Source organism: Eumetopias jubatus, unplaced genomic scaffold, assembly GCF_037043125.1.
Source record: "Eumetopias jubatus isolate StellerSeaLion01/CBP00866 unplaced genomic scaffold, mEumJub1_p1.0 scaffold_12, whole genome shotgun sequence".
NCBI classification, from domain to species: Eukaryota; Metazoa; Chordata; class Mammalia; order Carnivora; family Otariidae; genus Eumetopias; species Eumetopias jubatus.
In genome coordinates, this window is record NW_028274818.1 from 88109445 (window position 1) to 88127292 (window position 17848).

Sequence of the window (17848 nt, forward strand, 5' to 3'; positions counted from 1 at the left end):
CTGCCCCGCACTAAGCAGTTCGTGTGCATTCTCAGTCGGTTCTCACAGCGCTCCCACGAGGCAGGTTCCACTGTATTGCCGTTTTACAGAAGACAAAACTGAGGCATCAAAGTGACTAAGCAGCTCGTCCAAGAGACGGTAGAGCCAGGACTTGAATCCAGTTCTGCCTGACGCTGAATCCCGCACTTTGAGCCGTGTCCTCTACCACCTCTGGCCACACTTCTGGGTGTCAGAGCTTGATCTGTAGAGCTCCACGCACCCCGTTTCCTACTCATTGTTGGCCTGAGAGATGGGATGTGAGTGCAGATAGTTTATTTGGGGAGTGATCTCAGAAGGCACTGGGAGAAGATTGGGGACGTGTATTAGTCGGCTAGAGCTGCCATAACAAAATCCCCCACCCTGGGTGGGCTTACACAAAAATTTATTTTTTTGCAGTCCTAGAGGCTGGAAGTCCAGATCAAGAGGCCAGCAGGGTTGGTTTCTCTAAGGTCTCTCTCCTTGGCTGGCAAATGGCCACCTTTTGCATGTCCTCAAGTGGTCTTTTCTCTGTGCACATCCCCCTTGTGTCTGTGTGTCCTAATCTCTTCTTTAAGGACACCAGTCAGATTGGATGAGGACCCACCCTAATGGCCTCATTTTAACTTAACCACCCCTTTAAAGACTCAATTCGGTTTTACAAACATGTGGCCCAGACCTCCCCCGAACAGTCACATTCTGAGGTCCAAGGGGGTAGGGTTTCAACATAGTCGTTGGGTCTCCGGGGGGGACAGTTCAATCCATCACAGGAAGTAAGAGAGGGGAGAAGGAAAGAAGCAGATGAAGGATGCTTTACTGATTAGGTTACTGCTGTGGGCAAGCTGGGCTCTGGTCCCACTGAGGACATGTGGGAGATGGTGTAAAACCCTCTCAGAGTTATCCCATCCAGCTAGCAAGCTAATGGCTGCCCCAGAGCATTAACTCTCCAGCCCTCCTTGTTCAGGAGGAAAGATGGGGCTGAGATGCAGCCGCTTGGAGAAGGATGCAGTCACCATGGAATAGAATGGTGAATGCCCAGCTATGCCTCCACCACCACCCCCAGCTACTCCTGAGTCCATTGGATTCTTACGTTAGAGCACCTGGCTCCAAGTCAACCCTAGTCAGTTTCAACAGCGATTGTAAAGCGCTCTTTCTACATATGCGGATGTTAACAAGGGACAACGCAAATCAGAGCGCTTCCTCCAAACTTGCTCAGTTTCCAGTGTTTGCTGCTCTCCCCATCCTACAGCAGGAGCAATTTCACTTCCACACCTTCTGATGCAACCTTGTAAGAGGCAAGGTTCCGACTGCAAGTGGCAGAACCTCAGTTCAAATTGGCTTTAAAATAAAAGGCAAGGAGTGTTCTAGGCTCACGTCACTGGATACGCCAGCACTGCTGCTGCGGGCATTCAGACAATAGCCTTGGGAATTTATCTTTCTAAACCTCGTGGCTCAGTTTTCCAGTGTTGGCTTCTTCTGAAGGTGGGCGCTCTCTGTGTAGTGACACAGGTGACCCCAAACACCTCCCAATCTATATCCTACCAGTACCTATACTAGTTAGGATGCTTTGGGTTGCTAGTAAAAAACTGGCTCAACAATAAGGACAGCACCTAGGGTCCAGAAGTGGGCTGGACTTTTGCTAATTCACTTAGCCATTCCATGAATACAGCCAAGCCTCCTGGGCAGCAACTCCAAATACATGAAGGACACAACATATGAGCTTTTTTTCTTTTTTTAAGATTTTATTTATTCATTTGAGAGAGAGCCAGGGCATGAGCAGGGGGAGGGGCAGAGGGAGAAGCAGACTCCCCCACTGAGCAGGGAGCCCAGCGTGGGGCTCGATCCCAGGACCCTGGGATCATGACCTGAGCCGAAGGCAGACGCTTAACCAACTGAGCCAACCAAGCGCCCCAACATATTAGCTTTTAAGGTATCTGCTCTTGACCTGTCCTCCAATCTATCCCCCACACAGAATCCCAAGTGACCTTTTACAATGCAAATGTAATGATATCACTCCCCTGATCAAACCCCCCCAGTGGCTGCCCCTTACACTTTGGAAGTCTTCACCAGCACAGACAAACACCCCCCTCTTCACTGAGTACATCTGTTGACTTGGCAGATGAGTTATTTTCAATCCCCATCAGAAAGGAGGATCCTGAGCAGTTCAATTCACTGATCCAGAGCTATACCAACTCCCCTGCTCTTTGTCACAATGTAGTCCCAAGGGACCTCGATCTTCCGCGCATCCCACAGGTGGTCCGCTATACTAATGACACCACGCTCATCAGGCCTGGTGAGCAGGAAGTGCAAAATCTCTGGACGTTCTGACCTGCCACCGGACAGCAGATGAACTCTACAAAGATTCAGGAGCCTGCTGCATTGGTTAAGTTTTCCTTCCAGCCGGTGGTCTGGGGCATAGCAAGGCATCCCCTCCAAGATAAAGGAAAGGATACTGCACCTTGCACTTCATATCACCCGGAGAAAAATAGGGCTTTGCATTAGGTTTTGCACAATACAAGTGGATTTGCAGTTTGAGCCATAGAACATGGCAGATCCCATGGCATAGAGGTATTCATGATAGAAAGTGAGACTGTGAAGAATCTCCAGCAAGCCCCAATAGGAGAGTTGTAGCACAGACCCCTAAGGTTCTGGACAAAGGCCAGGCCATGTGCAGCAGAGAACTCTTTACTATTTGAAACAGCAGCTCCTAGCATGCTACTGGGCTCTAGTAGAGACTGAGTACTTCACCAGGGGACACCCATCATGAGCTGATTACTGTTAGATCCACCAGGTCATAAAATTGGGCAAGCAAGGCAGAAATTCATGGTACAGGGCGCCTGGGCGCCTGCTCCTTGGGAGCCTGCTTCTCCCTCTGCCCGCCACCCCCGTCTCTCATGAATAAATAAATAAAATCTTAAAAAAAAAAAAGAAATTCATGGTACAGTGGAAATAATACATTTGGGATCAGTCCTGAGCAGGTCAGGAAAACTCAATTAGGTTTTAAAAACATGTGGCCCAGACCTCCCTGTATCTACCTCTATTGCTCTGATACTCTTCCTCAGCTCATGCCTATGTCCTGAGGAAGAGTTTCCTACATACCTGCTAGAGAAAGAGAAGATCCAAGCCAAGCTCATAGATAAGTTGGCTCAATATACTGGTGTGAGCTGAAGATGTATTTCCCCTGCACTACATCCCCCCTTGGGGGCAGGTTTGAAAGACTGGACAGAGCCCTAGGCAACGGACTTGGTCATCAACTTTGTGAGAAGTAAGAAGTAGCCTGCGTTAAGGATATTTGCTGACTTCTTGGCAGTGGTGAATGACTTAAATGATTGGTCAGGAGCCCTGAAGGAGCAAGATCATAAGATCAGAGATCTTGAGGCAGAATTCTGTAGATGGATCTGTGGAAGAGACACAAAGTATGTGCCTCCTTGTCCCTCAGGTCCATAACCATCACAGAGCATCCACGACAAGAAAGCAACTGGACCATGGGGTGGACAGGGCAACTTGTCCTGGAGGTCAGCCATCCTCTTGATTCAGCTATAGCTGTGCCATCACAGCGAGCCTTTTAATTGAATGACAATGTGGCGGAGTTGAAGGCTCAGCAAGGACTCAACAGCACACACTCCATCCCACCAAGGCTGATCTAGCCACTGCTGCTGCTGGACAATTGTCCTGTGCATTCATTGACACTAAACCCTCAGTATGGTGCCGTCCCTGGAGAAACCCAATTAGCCAATTGGTGGAAAGTTGATCGCATTGGGCCATTTCTATCCTGTAGCAGGCAGTGATGTCTCCCTACTAGGATTTATGGGGATTCCAAGTATATGTTAATCTGCCTTTCCTGCCCCAGGTGGCCAGCACCAGTAACTGAAGGTTCCCAGAGCGCCTGGTTTTCCATCATGGGATCTTGGGTAACACAGTCTTAAGTCAAGGAACTCCTACTTTATGATGAGAGAGGTGACCATGGACGTGATATTCCATGTCGCTAAGAAGCTGCCTATCTAATAGAACGCTGAAATGGCTTCTTAAAAGCACAACACCAGCTTGGGGATGACACCTTGAAGGGGGGCAGTGGTTAGGGTGCTGTCCTTCAAGACGCAGGATGTGCTTTGCCCCAATAGCCATTATATGGTAATGTGTCCCTAATAATAAAGTTATAATGCATGTGTCTGAGAGCCAAGAATAGCATCACTACCCCTGACCATCACTCCCAGTGACCCACTTAGGGAATCTGTGGTTCCTTTCCCTAAAACTTTAAGCTCTGCTGAACTAAAGACCCCCATTCCTAGGGGGAGGGATGCTCCCACCAGGTGACACACTAACCATTCCACTTACCTAAAGCTAAGCTGCTACCTGGTCGTTTTGGGCTCCTTATGCCAGTAGCCCAGCAGACAGAAAAAGCAGTTACTCTATTAGCTGAGCTAATTGACTCTCATTATCACTAAGACATAGGATGGCTGCCACATAATGAGGACAAAGAGGAAGATTCTGAAACTCAGAGGATTTGCTGGGGTGCCCCTTGGTGCTCCTGTGCCCAATTCTAACTATGAGGAGGCAATTACAGCAACCCCGGCCTCCTCTAGGCAAGGAAACCAGGGGCTCAGAGCCCGAGGGATGAAGATCTGGGCTAAACCACCAGACAAGCAAAATTGGTGGCCAAAACAAGCACATGAAAAGATGATTCGCATCATCAGTCTTCAGGGAAATGCAAATCAAAACCAAAATGAGATATCACTTCACTCCCACCAGGATGGCCATAATCAAAAAGAAGAACAAGTGTTGGTGAGAAAGTGAAAAAAATCGGAACCCTCATACATTGCTGGTGGGAATGCAAAATAGTACAGCTGGTTTGGAAAGCAGTTTGGCAGGTTCTCAAAAAAGTTCAACAATGAGTTACCATGTAACTAAGCAATTCCCCTCCTAGGTACAGACCTAAGAGAAATGAAAACACCTGTCCACACAAAAACTCGTATACGGATATTCCTGGCAGCACCGTTCATCGTAGCCAAAAAGTGGAAACAACCCAAATGTCCATCTTAGGTGGGCCAACAAAATAGTGTATTCATGCAGTAGAATCACCCGGCCCGTGAAGGAACGAGGTACCAATCCATGCTACCACGTGGATGAACCTTGAAAATATCATGCCAATTGAAGGAAGCCGGACACAAAAACCACACGTTGTCTGATTCCGTGTACAGGAAATGTCCAGAAGAGGCCAGGCCAGAGACAAGAAAGTAGATGAGTGGCTGCCAGGGGTTGGGTGGGAGGTGGGGGGGGCAAAAGGGGAAGCAGATGGGGGAGGGACCACTAGTTGTGTCTGTTAGGGGTGAGGCAAGTGTCCTGAACTTAGCTGTAATGGTTGCCCAACTTTGTGAGTACACTAAAAACCATGAAACTGTACACAGTGAGCAAACAAATTTTATCATTTGTGAGTTATAGCTCAATTAAAGGAAGTCTATGAGAAAAAAAAATTGCTGGCCAGAAGTTGAGGAGACTTGAGAATGGATATTGAAGATAAATTACAGCCTCAGGACCAACTGAAACAGCGGAGAGGAAGTTTATCCCACCAACACTCCTTTTGGTGTCTTTTTTTTTTTAAGAAACGATGATAATGGGCCACCACCCAGAGAGACAGGCGACAAAGGACGGAGTGAAGAATGAATTAATATGAAGCATGAGGGAATCGAGGTGCCCAGCTCTCGTGTTAGCCTCCAGTGCAAGCAGCTGCAATTCTTTGCCTGGGACTCTGGCCACTGAGACCACCTGGTCCACCTGTGGGACAGGCTGGGCGTGCCCTCAGATGCTGATAAAAATGGATGTACCGGGGGCGCCTGGGTGGCTCAGTTGGTTAAGCGACTGCCTTCGGCTCAGGTCATGATCCTGGAGTCCCGGGATCGAGTCCCGCATCGGACTCCCTGCTCGGCAGGGAGTCTGCTTCTCCCTCTGACCCTCTTCCCTCTCATGCTCTCTATCTCTCATTCTCTCTCTCTCTCAAATAAATAAATAAAATCTTTAAAAAAAAAAAGCTTTTAAAAAAAATGGATGTACCGCGCACCTGGGTGGCTCAGTTGGTTAAGCATCCGACTCTTGAGCTTGTCTCAGGTCATGATCTCAGGGTTGTGAAATCGAGCCCAATGTAGGGCTCCACGCTCAGCGGGAGTCTGCTTGAGATTCTCTCTCTGCCTCTCCTTCTGCCCCTCCCCCCTCAAATAAATAAATAAATAAATAAATAAATAAATAAATAAATAAATCTTTTTTTTAAAGAGTGGATGGACCAATACTTGTGGTCAGGATAACTCTATGATGCATGTTCTACACGATCTCCCAGAGTCCCCGGCGGGGTTCACACCCCAGTTGCCCACAGCAGTAACCTGTTCCATAAAACACTCCTAATTGGCTGGTTTCCTCCCCTCCTGTGTCTCATGACTCTAATCCCCTACTGGTGCTTCCTGGGATCAATTGCCAAGTGAACTGGTTGTACTCACAACCTTGTTGCGGGATCTCCCCAGTGGTCATCAGTAAATTCAAGTTCGCGACTTACCTTTTCAGCAACCTAAACCGTGGGGAAGAGACAGAGTGTTTCTCCTGAATTACTTTAGGGTCCTGGGAGGGAGGTAAAGTAAGGATCTCCAGGGGATTTCCAAGTAGAAAAGGCAACTCTTTGAGATTTCCAGAATTTCCTTGGCCCCCATACATTTCCAGCAGCTGCCAACGTTCCCTAGACGACTTTGCCATGTAAGAAGCCACCCGTGTCTTGACAGAATCTTGGTGTCCTTGGAGTGGAATCGCGGCCTGTGAAATCCTCCCCAGACTCTTCTTTTAGGGGAACATTTCAGGATGTCTCTAGCATGCTAACAAATGTTTCTAGATATAGTCAATGTACCATAACCCCATACCCAGAACAGTATACATGATACACAGCACAGTATTTTAAGTGAAGGAGCAAAATAAACCATTGCCAGCCATCCCAGAAGCCTAGATCTTCGACGGCCCCATGAAGTTCATCCGGAATGTAGGGATCAGGGGAGCTGAAAGCAGGCTGCTCTGAGGCTGTGTGGGTTCTGGTAGACACAAAAGCCTGCTTCTTTTTTTTTTTTTTTTTTTTTTTTGGTGGTTTTAGGGATGGGCGGGGCATGAATAGCATCTCTGCAGGGAGGGGAAGCATTTAATAAACCAACTCTAATTTGCTGGGTATGGTTTATGGTTTATGTAGATAAGTAAAGTGTGGGTTAGCTTCAGGCCTAGGCTAAGACAGGCCTGCCTGGGGGTAATGTCAGCTCTCTGAGTTCTCCCAGCGCAGTTTCTTTGGAAAACAAAGATTTAAGATAAATGTGGAATGTTGTGACGCAAGACTTCGTCCCCACGTGGCTAACATGGCCCCAAAGATGGGTGAGAAATCAAGGTAGGGGCTTCTCTGTGTAAGGGTGGTTTATGTACGCCTTGGCTCTTGTCATTGCAGCCGTGTGCGTGAGGGGGCAAGAGAAACTAGGCACGCGGGTACTGCTGGCTTTTCCAATGAGATAAAGAAACTGCGTAAGCTGCATCTCCCGCTTTGCATCCCTCTATTACAGTGCTTCTCAGCTGAGGGCTGTTGTGCTCCCCCCAACACAAGATATTTGGCAATGTCTCGGGACTTTTTTGGCTGTCACAACTAGGGGAAGGATGCCCCTGACACCTAACGAGTAGAGGCCAAGAATGCTCTTAAACATCCTACAGGACACCCATCACAAAAGATGATGCGGCTCAAAATGTCAATAGTGCTTAGGTTGAGAAACTGTATTGGATCAAGCCTGTCGTGCCTTTTAAATCTGATAGCCAACCCAAACGTGTAACCAAAGCCGGGATGGTACAGGCTGACCTTGATCAGTTCCCAAGAGTATAGTTATGCTGTCAAGGTAAGCATTTACTGAGGATTATCTGTGTTTGTTGTCTACTGGAAGCAGATGCTTACACAGAGCGGAGGCCGGGCCTCCTGGCAGGAAAGAGCTCAGCGCGCAGAGGGGTTTCTTACAATCCAGTGGAAGCAGTCTTGCAGGAGTCCACAAGGGGGCAGCCATCAGCAACCTCCTTCTGTGAAGGTGGCTTAAAATTAAATCAAAAGATAAAATAAAACAAGAAAAGATCTGCTGCCTGTCACCATGCTGTCCTAAAGAGAAGCGAAGGAGCCTGGAGTAAGAGAGACGAGTTGGTTAAAATTCCAGCTCTGCCATTCACCCATATTTGCCAAAGAAAGACACGCAGATGGGCAAAACATCCTATTTTTCCCAAGGAAATTTTTTCAGGGAAAAATATATGGAAGCACTGTCAACATATTTGTATGGAAAGTTACTTTAAAGTGGCTTTATGAAGACAGATTTTCTCTTTAAAAACATATAGTGTGGGGCGCCTGGGTGGCTCAGTCGGTAAGCGGCTGCCTTCGGCTCAGGTCAGGATCCCAGGGTCCTGGAATGGAGCCCCGCATGGGTCTCCCCACTCAGCAGGAAACCTGCTTCTCCCTCTCCCTCTGCCCCTGTTTGTGTTCCCTCTCTCGCTGTGTGTGTGTCTCTCTCTCTGTCACATAAATAAATAAAGTCTTTAAAAAAAAATAAAAATAAAAACATATAGTGTAAGTTTCATGGGACGCCTGGGTAGCTCAGTTGGTGGAGTGTCCCACTCTTGATTTCAGCTCGGGTCATATCTCATGGGTCACGAGATCAAGTCCGGCGTCAGCCTCTGGGCTAGGCGTGGAGCCTGATTAAGGTTCCCTCTGTCCCGGGCGCCTGGGTGGCTCAGATGGTTAAGCGTCTGCCTTCGGCTCAGGTCATGATCCCAGGGTCCTGGGATCGGGTCCCGCATTGGGCTCCCTGCTCCTTGGGAGCCTGCTTCTCACTCTCTCTCCTCCTCTGTCTCTCATGAATAAATAAATAAAATCTTAAAAAAAAAAAGATCCCCTCTGTCCCTCTGCCCCCTCCCCGATCGCATTCTCTCTTTCTCTCTCGAACACACACACAGTGTAAGTTTCATAACTGCACATGCACATGGAAAAAACTCCAAATACACAAAAGAATACACAACAGAAAGTAGATCTCTATCATACATCTGTAAAGTTGAGCCAAAAAAAAAAAAATTAAAATGTTTGTCATTCTATATGTTGGGGCAAATGTAGAGCTGAGCTGGTGGGAGCAGAAGTAGGTACCACCACTCTGGAAAACAGAATGACATTCTTCAAGTTGAAGATGTACAGTTCTTTTCCTCATGAAAATGTGTGTGAGGAAGAGACATGCTCAAGGTTATTCATAGGAGTATTATTCTTAATGCTGTTGGAAATATCCCATATGTCTGTCTGCAGTAGAATGTATAAATAAATTGTGGCATATTCATATAATGAATATGATACAGCACCAATTGTCAATTTTTTAAAAGATTCTTATTTGGGGCACCTGGGTGGCTCAGTCAGTTAAGCGTCTGCCCTCGGCTCAGGTCATGATCCCGGGGTCCTGGGATCAAGCCCCTCATCGGGCTCCTGGTTCAGCGGGGAGCCTGCCTCTCCCTCTCCCGCTCCCCCAGCTTGTGTTCCCTCTCTCACTGTGTCTGTTTTTCAAATAAATAAATAAGATTTTTTTAAAAAATCTTATTTATTTATTTTTGAGAGAAAGCACAGAGGGAGAGAGAGAAGCAGACTCTCCACTGAGCAGGGAGCCCAACAGGGGGCTCGATCCCAGGACTCTGGAATCATAACCTGAGCCGAATCAGATGCTTAACCAACTGAGCTACCGCGGTGCCCCTGTCAATCTTTAAAAAGATTTTAAAGATAGGGGCGCCTGGGTGGCTCAGTCGGTTAAGCATCTGCCTTCAGCTCGGGTCATGGTCCCAGAGTCCTGGGATCGAGCCCCACCTCGGGCTCCCTGCTCCATGGGAAGCCTGCTTCTCCCTCTCCCACTCCCCCTGCCTGTGTTCCCTCTCTCGCTGTGTCTCTCTCTCTCTGTCAAATAAATAAAAAAATTTAAAAAATAAAATTAAAAAAAGATTTTAAAGATAAAATCTCGGGACTTACTCATTTCTTAAAAACTACCAACTACTCCCAAAGAGCTTTTGTTTACATGGGTTATATCTATATGTATCTACCAAATGAGAAATTTAAAGTGAGAAACTTTTTTTTAAGGTTTTATTTTTTTTTTAAGATTTTATCTATTCATTTGACAGAGAGAGACAGTGAGAGCAGGAACACAAGCAGGGGGAGTGGGAAAGGGAGAAGCAGGCTTCCTGCCGAGCAGGGAGCCCAATGCGGGACTCAATCCCAGGACCCTGGGATCATGACCTGAGCCAAAGGCAGATGCTTAACGACTGAGCCACCCAGGCGCCCTTTTTAAGGTTTTATTTTTAAACAATCTCTGCACCCAACGTGCAGCTCAAATTCACAACCCTGAGATCAAGAGTTGCGTGTTTTACCAACTAAGCCAGCCAGGTACCCCTAAACTGAGAAACTTTTAATATATCTATTTGTTTATTCATTTTTAAAATAATAAATATATGACATAAATCATATTGATATGAAAAATAACTTTTTTTTAAACTAGCAAGAATGGCAGCATTACATTTTTGCAAATCTCTTTAATGTCTTCCTTAATAGAAGACAAGTGAGTTCTTATATCTGCTTCTGCATTCAGTCTGTTGCAATATTACACACCATGTAGTTTCTCAAAAGCTCCACAGTAACCTCATGAGAGAATGAAGATAAAAAAGGGCAAATAAGGGGCGCCTGGGTGGCTCAGTCGTTAAGCGTCTGCCTTTAGCTCAGGTCGTGATCCCGGGGTCCTGGGATCAAGTCCCGCATTGGGCTCCCTGCTTGGCGGGAAGCCTGCTCCTCCCTCCCCCACTCCCCCTGCTTGTGTTCCCTCTCTCGCTGTTGTCTCTCTCTGTCAAATAAATAAATAAAATCTTTAAAAAAATAAAATAAAAATGTTAAAAAAAGGGTAAATAATGTCTTAGTATTTATAGACTATGTTTGTGTAGTCGGTAGTATGAAAATAGTTCTGACTTCTGGGATGGCCTGATTTTGAGAAACACCACAATGTAGCAATGAAAATAAGTGAACTACATCATTATGTGGGATGTTACAGAGAGCTCTCACAAACATCATATTGAACAAAAGAAGCAAGATACAAAAGAATACATTCGGGGGGAGGGAGGATGGGGAGTTAACTGCTTAGTGGGTACAGAGTTTCAGTTTTGCAAGATGAAAAGAGTTCTGGAGATGGACCCTGGTGATGGTTGCATAACACTGGGAAGCACTTAATATCAGTGAAATGTCTTAATACCAGTGAAATGTACACTCACAGATAGTTAATATGGTGAATCTTACGTTACATGTATTTTACCACAATTAAAAATTTTATTTTTTTTTAAAGATTTTATTTATTTATTTCAGAGAAAGAGAGATGAGAGATAGAGAGCACAAGAGGGAAGAGGGTCAGAGGGAGAAGCAGACTCCCCGCTGAGCAGGGAGCCCGATGTGGGACTTGATCCCAGGACTCCAGGATCATGACCTGAGCCGAAGGCAGTCGCTTAACCAACTGAGCCACCCAGGCACCCCACAATTAAAAATTTTAAAAGAATACACTCGTAAGATTCCATTCATGTAATAACATTTCAAAACAGTCAAAACTATACTAAATTATTCAAGGACACATACATGCATGGTAAATCTTTAAGAACAAGGGAATTATTATAAAATCAAGATGGTCAGTACTCTTGGAGAGAAAAATGGGGTTGTATTTGGAGATCGACCTAAGTAGTACTGTATATAATTACTCTTTTTATAAAAAAAGATTTTTTTTTTAATTTTTTAAGCAATCTCTACACCAGTGTGGGGCTCAAACCCACAACCCTGAGATCAAGAGTCACATGCTCCACTAACAGAGCCAGGCAGGTGCACCTGTATATAATTACTCTTTAAACTGAACATATTTTATGTACTTTCTACATATATATGTATATATACACTTATATATGTGTGTATATATATATGTAAAACAAAGGAAAATACGTATATATATATAATGGATTGCTCTCAACAAAAGTCAAAAGGCATTCAGGGGAGAAAGGACAGTCTATTGAGCAAACGGTACCGTAACACCGGCAAACCCAAAATAACAAAACAAAAATAAGCCTTGACCCATAATCAAAAATTAACTCAAAATGGGGGCACCTAGGTGGCTCAGTTGGTTAAGCATCTGACTCTTGATTTCAGCTCAGGTCATGATTTCAGGGTTGTGATCTCAGAGCCGTGGGATTGAGCCACACGTCAGATTCCACACTCACTGGGTGTCTACTTGAGATTCTCTCTCTCTCCCTCTGCCTCTCCTCACTCTACACTCTCCCTCTCTCTCTCTAAAATAAATAAATAAATCTTTTTTAAAAAATTTACTTGAAATGGAGGACAGGATTAAATGTCAAATCTTAAACACAAAACACCCAGAAGAAAACATAAGAGAAAACCTTTGTTATCTTGAGTCATGCAAGTGCAAAAATTTCTTAGATAAGACAGAAAAAGCACAATCCACAAAAGAAAAATTTGTTGTATTGAACTTCATCAAAATTTTAAAACTTCTGGGGTGCCTGGTTGGCTCAGTCAGTTAAAAAGGCGTCCAACTCTTGGTTTCAGCTCAAGTCATGATCTCAGGGTCGTGGAATCGAGCCCCATGTCTGGCTCTGCACTCAGTGGGGACTCTGCTTGAGATTCTCTCTCCCTCTTCCCCTCACCCCACTCGTGCACTCTCTCACATAAATAAATAGATCTTTAAAAAATAATAAAAACAGGCAAAATATTTGAATAGATAGTTCACTAAAAAGATACATAGACTGTCAATGAACAATCTGAAAATGAAATTAACTAAGGAAATGAAAAGACAAACCACAGACTAGGAGAGAATATTTGCAAAACACACTCTATATATACAGGAAAAATTCAAAGAACTCGTGAAACTCCATAATAAGAACATGAGCAACATGGTTTAAAAATGGGCAAAATATTTGAATAGACAATTCACTGAAGAAGATACAGACTATCCGGGCGCCTGGGTGGCTCAGTTGGTTAAGCGTCTGCCTCCAGCTCAAGTCATGATCCCAAGGTTCAGGGATCGAGCCCTGCGTCAGGCTCCCTGCTCGGTGGAGAGCCTGATTCTCCCTCTCCCTCTGTCTGCCACTCTGCCTACATATGCTCTCTCTCTATCTCTGTTAAATAAATAAATAAAAATCTTAAAAAAAAAAAGAAGATACAGACTATCAATGAACAATGTGAAAATGAAGTTAAAACAATTCCATTTACAATAGCATCTAAAGAATAAAATACTTAGGAATAAATTCAACAATAGTAGAACAAGATTTCTACAGTGACTATTAAAAACATTGTTGAAAATAATTAAAGAAGACCTAAATAAATAGAGAGACACACTGTCTTCACAGATCAGAAGTCTTGCTATTGGGTGCCTGGGTGGCTCAGTTGTTAAGCATCTGCCTTCGGCTCAGGTCATGATCCCAGGGTCCTGTGATCGAGCCCCACATCGGGCTCCCTGCTCCATGGGAAGCCTGCTTCTCCCTCTCCCACTATCCCTGCTTGTGTTCCTGCTCTCGCTGTCTCTCTGTCAAATAAATAAATAAAATCTTTTTAAAAAAAAAGAAGTCTTGATATTAAGATGGCAATACTCCTGATTGACAAATTCAATGCAATCTGTATCAAAATTCCATGCAAACCTGAATTTTTTTGCAGAAATTGATAACCTAATCATAAAATTCATATCTTGAATATCCAAAACAATTTTGAAAAAGAAAAACAAAGTTGAAGGACTCACATTTATTTGTTTCAAAATTTACTATAAATCTACAGTAATCAAGAAAGTATAATACTGGTTTAAGGATAGAATTATAGATCAATAGAATAGATTTGAGAGTTCAGAAATAAACTCTTATATTTATGGCTGACTGATTTTCAACAAGGGTGCCAAGGCTACCCAAGGAAGAAAGAATAGTCTTAACTGAAGATGAATTGTAGGCCTAAATATAAATATAAATATAAAACTCCTAGAAGAAAATATACGAATATATCTGTGTGACTATAGATCAGGCACTGGTTTCTTAGATATGATACCAAAAGAAAAAAATAGAAGTTTTACATCAAAATTGAAAACTTTTGTCCTTCAAAGGACATCATCAAGAAAGTAAAAAGACAAATCACATCATGGGAGAAAATATTTGCAAATTATATATCTGATAAGGAATCTGTATCCAGACTATATAAAGAACTCTTATAATTCAATAACAAAAAGGCAAATAACCCAATTTAAAAATGTTCAAAGGATTTGAATATATATATATAAAGGAAATATACAAATGGCCAATAAGCACATGAAAAGATGCTCAACATCGTCAGCCACTAAGGAAATGAAAATCAAAACCACAATATGATAGGACTTTATACCCACCCACTAGATGTCTATAATCAAAAAGGAGGACAATATGGGTGCCTGGGTGGCTCAGATGGTTAGGAGTCTGCCTTCGGCTCAGGTCATGGTCTCAGGGTCCTGGGATTGAGCCCCGCATCGGGCTCCCTGCCAGGCAGGGAGCCTGCTTCTCCCTCTCCCTCTACGGTTCCCCCTGCTTGTGCTCTCTCGCTCTCTCTGTCAAATAAATAAATAAAATCTTTAAAAAAAAAAAAAGGAGGACAATAACAAGAGTTTGTGAGGATGTGGAGAAACAGGAACCCCCATACACTGCTAATGCAAATGTAAAATGGGTATAATTGTGGAAAAATAGTCTGGTGGCTCCTCAAGAAGTTAAACATAGAATTACCATATAACCATGTAATCCCATTCCTGAACCAAGAGAATTGAAAGATAACATCCATGCAAACATTTGTACTCAAACGTTCATATGGCTTTATTCATAACAGCCCCAAAGTGGAAACAAGCCAAATACTCATCAACTGATGGATGGAGAAACAAAACTCTATAGAATGGTTTATTACTCTACTATTAAAAAGCTGGGTAATTCAGCACGAGGTACTAATACATTTGAAAACATGGATGAGCCTTGAAAACATTACGCTAAGTGAAGGATGTTAGATGCCAAAGACCACATAATGTATGACACCATCTATATGAAAGGTTCAGAATAGGCAAATCAATAGAGAAAAGTAAATTATTGGTTGGGGTGGGGCTGGGGCAAAGAGACAAGTCAGGCCGGTATGAATGAGGAATGACAGCCAATGGCTTCAGGGTTTCTTTTTGGGGGTGATAAAAAATGTTCTGAAATTGAAAGTGGTGATGACTGCATAACTCTATGGATATATTTAAGCCACTGAATTGTATATGTTTAAAAGGTAACTTTTAGGGCGCCTGGGTGGCTCAGTTGGTTAAGCGACTGCCTTTGGCTCAGGCCATGATCCTGGAGTCCTGGAATCGAGTCCCACATCGGGCTCCCTGCTCAGCAGGGAGTGTGCTTCTCCCTCTGACCCTCCCCCCCCCATGCTCTCACTCTCTATCTCATTCTCTCTCTCAAATGGATAAATAAAATCTTTAAAAAATAAATAAATAAAAGGTAACTTTTATGGTATAGGAATTATATCTCAATAATGCCGTAAAGGAAAGAAGATACATGGATGGCAGATAAGCAACATGAAAAGTTGCTCCACAACATTGACTTTTAGGGAAATTTATATTAAAACCACTGAGCCTGGCTGGCTCAGTCGGTGAGCATGTCACTCTTGATCTCTGGGTTGTGAGTTCGAGCCCCACGTTGGGGGTAGAGTTTACTTAAAAAAAATAATTAAAAAAAAAACCCACAGTGAGATACTTCTACATATCTGTTAGAATGGCTAAAAAAAGGAGAGGGGACTGATAATGCCATGTGCTGGCAAAGCTATGGACTCACCAGACCTCTCATTCATTGTCTGTGGGAATGCAAAATGAAGCCACTTTGGAAACCAGTTTGGCATTTTTTGGGTTTTTTTTGGTAAAGTTAAACATATATTTACCATCTGCTCTGATAACCCATTCTTAGGTATTTACCAAAGAGAAATGAAAACTTATGTTCATGAGGTATGGAGGTTCCTCAAAAAGTTAAAAATAGAGCTACTTTATGACCTAGCAATTGCACTACTAAGTATTTACCCAAAGGATACAAACATAGTGATCTGAAGGGGCACCTGCACCCCAATGTTTATAGCAGCAATGTCCACAATAGCCAATATATGGAAAGAGTCCAGATGTCCATCAACAGATGAATGGATAAAGAAGATGTGGTACATACATATACAATGGAATACTACTCAGCTATCAAAAAAAAATGAAATCTTACCATTTGCAACAATGTGGATGGAACTAGAGGGTATTATGCTAAGCAAAATAAGTCAGAGAAAGACAATTATCATATGATTTCACTCATATGTGGAATTTAAGAAACAAAACAGATGAACATAGGAGATGGGAGGGAAAAATAAGACAAAATAAGGAGGGAGACAAACCATCTAACCCATAAGAGACTCTAGGAAACAAACTGAGGGTTGCTGGAGGGGTTTGGTGGATGGTGTAACTGCGTGATGGGCATTAAGGAGGGCACTTGATGTAAAGAGCACTGGGTATTATATGCAACTGATGAATCACTAAACTCTACCTCTGAAATTAATAATACACTATATGTTAATTAATTGAATTTAAATTAAAAAAAAAGAAAACTTATGTTCATGGAAAAACCTACACATTAATTTTGTAGCAGTGTTATTGGTAATTGCCAGAACAGGAGATAACCCCCCCCAAAAAAAAGAACAGGAGATAACCCGAATATTCAAATGATGAGTCAACCAACCATGGTGCATCCATACAATGGAAGATTAGTCAGCAATAGGAGGGAATGAACCACTGGTATTACAGCAAGATGGATGCATTTCAAATGCAATATGCTAAGTGAAAGAAGCCAGCCTCAAAAGACAACTTACTATACAATTCTATTTTATAAAATAAGCTGGAAAAGGTCCATTTGTAGGAACAGAAAACAGGTCAGTGAGTGTCAGGGGCTGGGGGTAGAGAGCGGTTGACCACAAAGGAGTACACAGGAATTTTGGAGGCTGATGGAAAACATTCTATATCTTGACTGCGGTGGTTGCTTCGTGATTGGATGTGTTTGCCAAAAATCAGACAAGCGTAAACTAAAAAGGAATGAATTTTTCTGAATGTAAATTATACTTCAATGAATCTGACTTAAAAAAAAAAAAAACAAAGAGGGGAAAAGTGGATCTTCCTGTACATCGCTGGGCCAGTTGCTTAATTCTATTTTCCCTTCCCAGAAGACAATCACTGTTACTGGTTTGTAGATCCTTTCGGCTTCTCAGAAATCGTCTAGACATATACAAGTATGCATGGATACATGTATACGCATATACATTTACATGTATATACATTTACTTGTATATACATTTACACATACAAATGTGTGTGTGTACACACACACATGCACACACATATAAAAATAGCTTTGGAAGCATATTATACACTGGTCTTTGCTTTGCACCTAACTATAAATTTTGAATACCCTTCCACATCAGTATATAACAGCCTGTCTCATCCTTTTTTTTTTTTTCTTTTTTTAAAGCAGGCAGTTAATTTGGCTAAACTTGAATTGCAAAACTCCTCCGTGGGGGTGAGTGGCAGCTAAAGCCATCAGTTCACTTTGCCTAGTGTTAACCCTGTATTCAAGTGCCCAGGTAGAGATGTAGGCAGAGCTCTTAAACAGAATCTGGGGCTCCCCTTCCCTGGATCTTCCTTTTCCAGGATTCCCTACTCAACATCCAGAGGCTGTGTTT